Genomic DNA, 6,000 nt, shown 5'->3' with positions numbered 1-6,000 from the left:
ATTCTACGAGCACTAAAAAGTATTCATTCTCTTTCTCCTCAAGATTTTTACTCTCCATCTCTCTCTTGTGCCTTTACCTTAGATTATTCTTGAGAGATTTTAGGGTTTTCATTTGGTGATCTTTTTCTTGTGAGAGTGAGTGAGCTTTACATGTAATTAGCCTATCTACAGGCAAGCAAGCTAAAACCTTTCTTCTTCTTTGTATTTGGCACAAAGGACGCTGTAGAAGACCCTTGGAGCTCGAAGCTCGATTTGTACAAGGCGGAAGGAACGCCGTATTTAAGTTCCTTGGAGAAGATAGTGGAATCCTAAAGGTGAGCAACTTGAGAAGAGTGGAGTAGGTCTTGAGCTAAGACCGAACCACTATAAAAAAATTTGTGTCAAAGCTTCTTTGTCTCTTCATCTCTTCTCTTGTGGTAAGCATTTTACTCTTGCTTTGAATCCTATTTTTAATTTTCTATTCAATCTAAAACTAGTGCAATCAAAGTTTTCAAAATTCTTAAAATTTGAAAAGACACCCAATTCACCCCCTCTTGGGTTGCTAAGTGAAATTTCACTTGGTATCAGAGCATAGGCTCTTACATAGGACTTCTCTTTGAAAACCTACAAGGGAAATATCCAAATGGCAACCTTTTCTCATACCAATGAGGGACAATCCACTACTAGACCTCCCTTCTTCAATGGCAGAAACTATGCATATTAGAAAGCTAGAATGAAAGTGTTTTTAAAATCTTTAGATTTTGATGTTTGGAGAAGCAACCAAAGTGGATATAAAGAACCTAGTACTAATATGGACCTATGGGATCAAAATGAAAGAAAAGAGTCCACTATCAATGCAAAAGCAATGAATGCCTTGATTTGTGCCTTATCTCCTGAGAAGTTCAATCGAGTGTCTACTCTTGAAACCGCTAAGGAGATTTGGGATATGCTAGAGGTAGCTCATGAAGGGACAAATCAACTGAAAGAGTCAAGATGAATCTTCTCTATAGAGAGTATGAACTATTCATGATGGACCCTAAGGAAACCATTGCCGAAATGCATACTAAGTTCACAAACATAACAAATGGTTTGAAATCATTAGGTAAACAATTGTCCAACAAGGAATTAGTTACCAGAATACTTAGGTCTTTACCTAAAGATTGGGATCCCAAGGTCACCGTCATTGAAGAAGCAAAAGACTTATGAAGAATGGGCTTAGAAGACTTAATAGGTTCTTTGATAACTTTTGAAATTATTTTAAAAGGAAGAGAAACCCTAGACAAACAAAAGGATGATATAAAAAAGAAAGGAATAGCTTTTAAAGCAAGAGTTGAGAGTGAAGAAGACATACAAAATGAAGATCTTGCTCTCTTCACAAAGAGATTCAAGAAATTTCTTAAGTTCAAGAGAGGAGGCAACTCTAGCCAAGGAAGAAATAGGCTTTCAAGCAAAGAGGAGATGAGATGATATAAGTGCAACAAGGTTGGTCATATAAGGCCAAATTGGCCACTCATCAACAACAATGACAAGAATAAGAAGAATACAAGAAGTGGCAAAAAGACTTTGTGTGCGGCGGCTTGGGATAAAGGAAGTGCTTCATCCGGAAATGAATCCAACGGAAAGGATGAAGATGACCTTTGCCTCATGGGACTACCCGATGTGACACAAGACATCTCCGTATCCGAGGTAAATGATGTGGATGATATGTCTCATGAATTCTCTAATGATGAATTATTAATTGTTTGTGAAAAACTTCAGGAAAATTTGGATTTACAACTTGCCAAAAACAAAACCATGAAAAAATCCTTGCAAGATATAACTAGGGATTTTGGGTTCTTGAAAAATGAACTTGATTTGCAAACCAACACAAGTGAAAAATTAATTTTGAAAAACAAAGCCTTAAATGAAGAAGTAGACAAATTAATTTTCGAAAACAAAAGCTTGAAAGAGAAAAATGAGAAACTCGTTTTGAAATGCAAAGAACTTGATTTAACGTTTAGAAAATTCTCATGTGGAAAAAATAAACTAGATGAAATTCTTGAAAATAAGCTTGTCTCTCTAGAAAAAGTTGGTCTTAGATACCAACCCCTTTCTAGGAGAAGCCTCATTCAAGAATAAGTTTGTAATGTATTCTTCTCACATGTATGTTAGCATTAGTGCATTTGTCCCTACTTGTCACTATTGTGGTAGAGTAGGTGTGGGACCCGATCCCGCGAGAGGGGTGAGGCGCGAGCCGCCACGCTCTCTCTTGGTCTCTCGTACCCACTCGAATGGTGTGTGCTTTTTATTATTGATTTTAATTACACAACCAAGCAGGCAGCAACCAAGCCATAGGGTGCAAACAAATGTGCAACCCAGTACCCATAAGAGCAGGGGTAAGCCACCGAGCCTAGCAAGGTGTGATTTAATTCATCTTTTCCGTGAACTTGGGATCACTAAGGCAATCCGAATTCCACGCAAAAGAGAGTGATAGTCGCCACCTAGATGAGGGATCTAGGACCCATAATTGACCAGAAATCTAGACTCGTTACCTGGTTACGAGAATGGAAGGTATAGGGAGTTACCACCACATGCACCATTCCTGCCCGATAATCAGTCTTCAATTCCAAAAGTTAACTCTTTTGAATTTCTTTTAAATTGCTCATTTAACTCTATATTAATGTGCGAACTACATGATTTCTTAATTTGTTTGAATTCAATATAAGTGAAAGTTCTCCTAAAATTCTAATTTCATGGAAAGTCCTAAGTGATTTAATTATTTTTAATTTAAGGATTAATGTACAAAACCCCACCACTTATGTGTGGAGCCGACTCGGGCTTGGTATGCCACTCAAGTATCCAAGTTGCCTACGTATCCCAGCCTCACTGAAATCAGAGTCGATCGTAGTTCGGTTCACCTGAACTAAGCTACTTATGCCTAACTCATCTAGGACACCAATCTAGACTAGATTTACTGTTTTAACAGTTTAAGAGAAATTATTTAGTTCAAGTTGAAGATTTTATTATCCTAGGACTTCATCTAAGATGCTATATAGTCCTATCTAAGTGCAAGACAGCCCTTAGACTAATGCAGGTGAACCTACATCCGAGGTAACTAGGTTTGTCCAATGAGAAAAGTGAGGTGACTAGTGTAACTAGATCTATGGCACGGTTGCTATCCATAGCAAACGGCCGTGATGAGGCTGGACTTCTAACTCTAGGACACGCTAAAACCTAGGACACGACATGACATAAGTGTTCCTAAAGGGGCCCTAAACGTGACGTAAGGACTCGCTTCGACAAGGCACTGACAGAGACTTAACTGACATGACCGAAATAAAAATTTATTCAAACTTCAGAAGACAAAACTAGATGACTAGACTCAATAAAAATAGCAGATGGACTAAGACTCTAACAGTTGCGACTGTCTGGTGTTGAAGGCTCGGCGAAAGCTGGTTCGTTCTGAATCATCATCTTGGCTGATACTTTCAATTTTGGATTCTTCCTGTTCTACTGCAGCTAGACCTGAGCTTCTCAAACTTCGATGTGTCTAAACTTTATCTGGCAATGGTGCGGCATGGTTCCACACAACATTTGGCATTTGCTGGAATGATAGCTTGCGCTCATCAATCATTTTTTGGATCATATGTCTCAAAGTTATACACTGATCGGTGGTGTGCCCTGATCTTCGGTGAAAGTCGCAGTGTTCATCTGCCTTCCACGTCCTGGGGAGTGGATTGGGAGGATCCCTAATGCTAGGTAAATAGATATCGCCTGAAGCCAACCCTTGTTGCAATATAACAGATGGTGGAAGCGGGAGGGGGAAGAATTGCCTATCGGGCTTTTGCTGAGGTGTAGGTCTTGGTTGATCATATTCGATTACCATAGCCTCCTGTGATCAGTTAATCCCCTTTTTCCTTTCCTTAAACCCTTTCAGGATACCAGATCGTGGGATAGGCAAATCAGTGAATTTTCTGCTCTGTTTTGAAGCTGGCTTCTCTTCCTTACAGACTAGAGTCTCAAGAGGTTTTTCGCAATTTTGGGCAATACTGCCTTGGGCAGTGACATCTTCATTCATAATACCCATGTTGATGAGGTGCTTAGAACTTTGACATTGACAACAATGGGTGGACATATAATGAATCTGATTCTTCACTTGACTGACTTCGCCAACTACCATGGCTGTCTGCAGAGAGAGGTTCATGAAGAATTTCTCCATCTTTATGAACGCATCATTTTGAGACGATTTCAATGCATCATAGAGCCTATGATTTTTGTGCTTAGAAGCAATAGTGGCTGGGCCAAGTTTCTCATCCAGTTGAGCCTTAATGTATTGATTCTCTTCCTTAAGTTCTTTCATCTGTTGGACAAGCAGAGCCAGGGTTTCTGTGACGTGAAAGAGTTGGAAATTTTCCATAGAATCTGCCATAAGTAGGAAAAAGTGGATAGAGAGACTTTCAACACAAATGGGGAGTTAAATTTTCTCACTTAATCCAGAATAAGTTCAAACCCAAGAAATTTTTCAAGATTCTCAGTGATGACCAATCCTGACATAGAAACAATAAACACGAGATGTAAGCTTGACATTCAGGGAATTTTTCTTTTCTATGATTGATATAATAAGTACGATACGACTAGTTAAGGAATGGGAGATAAAAGGATGGTTCCTCAAAACAAATAAACATAACAATGATGACATGATAGCACATGGGGATGCCTCTGGTTTAAGGATTATCGGAATGAACTCTGAAGGAATTTAGAAGATGATCTTGAAAAAGGTTCCCCCTAGAGTCAAAAGGAATTGACCTTAAGCTAGGGATGCAATGATCTTAAGAGAAAGATGATCTAAGCTAAACAATCTGAATATGTAAACTACATCCCAGATGTATGAACTGCCCTAGGGAAAGCCTAAGCGATAGGTCACACGACCTATAATGACACAAGCATGACTAGGCCATTGAGAGAGAGAAATCAGGATATCATAATCATATGATTTAGCAAGATCGTGCAAGATAGATCTAAGAGATAGATCGAGAGGAAGCTATCCTATGAAATCTTTGGAATGATGGGATTTATATCATAATCCCAAAGGAAAATCTTTTTAATCTTCTTACATTTTAACAAGTGCTACCTGAAGGCATGAATCCTAATCCTGATCTAGCAGAGTGGAGAAAGAATCTCGACTCTTGACTTTGTTTGTGTACCTAAGGACCGATCGTAGCCATTGGAAGATGAACTACTGCCTAACCTAGACAAAAATGGGTAGGATATCCTAAACTAGGCTCACACACATGGTGCACGTGTGTTCGTATCCTATATGGATGTGTGGTTTAATCTAGGGGTAAGGCCAAGAGTTCCCTTAGCGCGAATCCGTGCTCAATATACTGTACCAGTGTCCAGCGTATCAGTACGTGAACAAGAGATCCGTTTACGCACCATAAAGGTACTAGGCTAAGAGTGGAATGCTTCTCTAGCACAGAGGCACCAGGTGATGAAATCCCAGTAAACCATGCTAGATAACACTCCGGGTTCCTAAAATAGGACGTGTGTGCATGTGGGATGCAAGGGTTTAGATGCAAGTGATGTAAGTGTGTGCAATAAGTTTGCGCAATCTATGATGCCTTCAGGTTTTGTTAGATTAAATTTGAGTAAAATGAGATGAGAAAATAAAACATACAAACTAATCTAACAAGTATAACATATAAAATAGAGTTTTTTATGAGCCAGTTAAAATAAATTCAAATGAATTATCCTTTGAAATTTTAATTAAGTTAGGTGATCCACAGCAGAGTCGCCAAACTGTGGAACCCGATCCCGCGAGAGGTGTAAGGCGCGAGCCGCCACGCTCTCTCTTGGTCTCTCGTACCCACGCGAATGGCGTGTACTTTTTATTATTGATTTTAATTACCCAACCAAGCAGGCAGCAACCAAGCCATAGGGTGCAAACAAACGTGCAACCCAGTACCCATAAGGGCAGGGATAAGCCGTCGAGCCTACCAAGGTGTGATTTAATTCATCTTTTCTGTGAACTTGGGATCACTA

General features: G+C 39.4%; 1 pseudogene; it reads right to left on the bottom strand.

The window, feature by feature from the left end:
- Positions 1–3,856: 3,856 nt before the first annotated feature.
- LOC143869723 (uncharacterized) overlaps positions 3,857–6,000 on the bottom strand; it is a 47,274-nt pseudogene continuing 45,130 nt past the window's right edge.

The sequence above is a fragment of the Tasmannia lanceolata genome, unplaced genomic scaffold (genome assembly GCF_043159265.1).
Source record: "Tasmannia lanceolata isolate RefF3 unplaced genomic scaffold, GAP_Taslan_0.1 ptg000003l, whole genome shotgun sequence".
NCBI lineage: Eukaryota > Viridiplantae > Streptophyta > Magnoliopsida > Canellales > Winteraceae > Tasmannia > Tasmannia lanceolata.
This window is presented reverse-complemented; position numbering and strand designations above follow the sequence as displayed.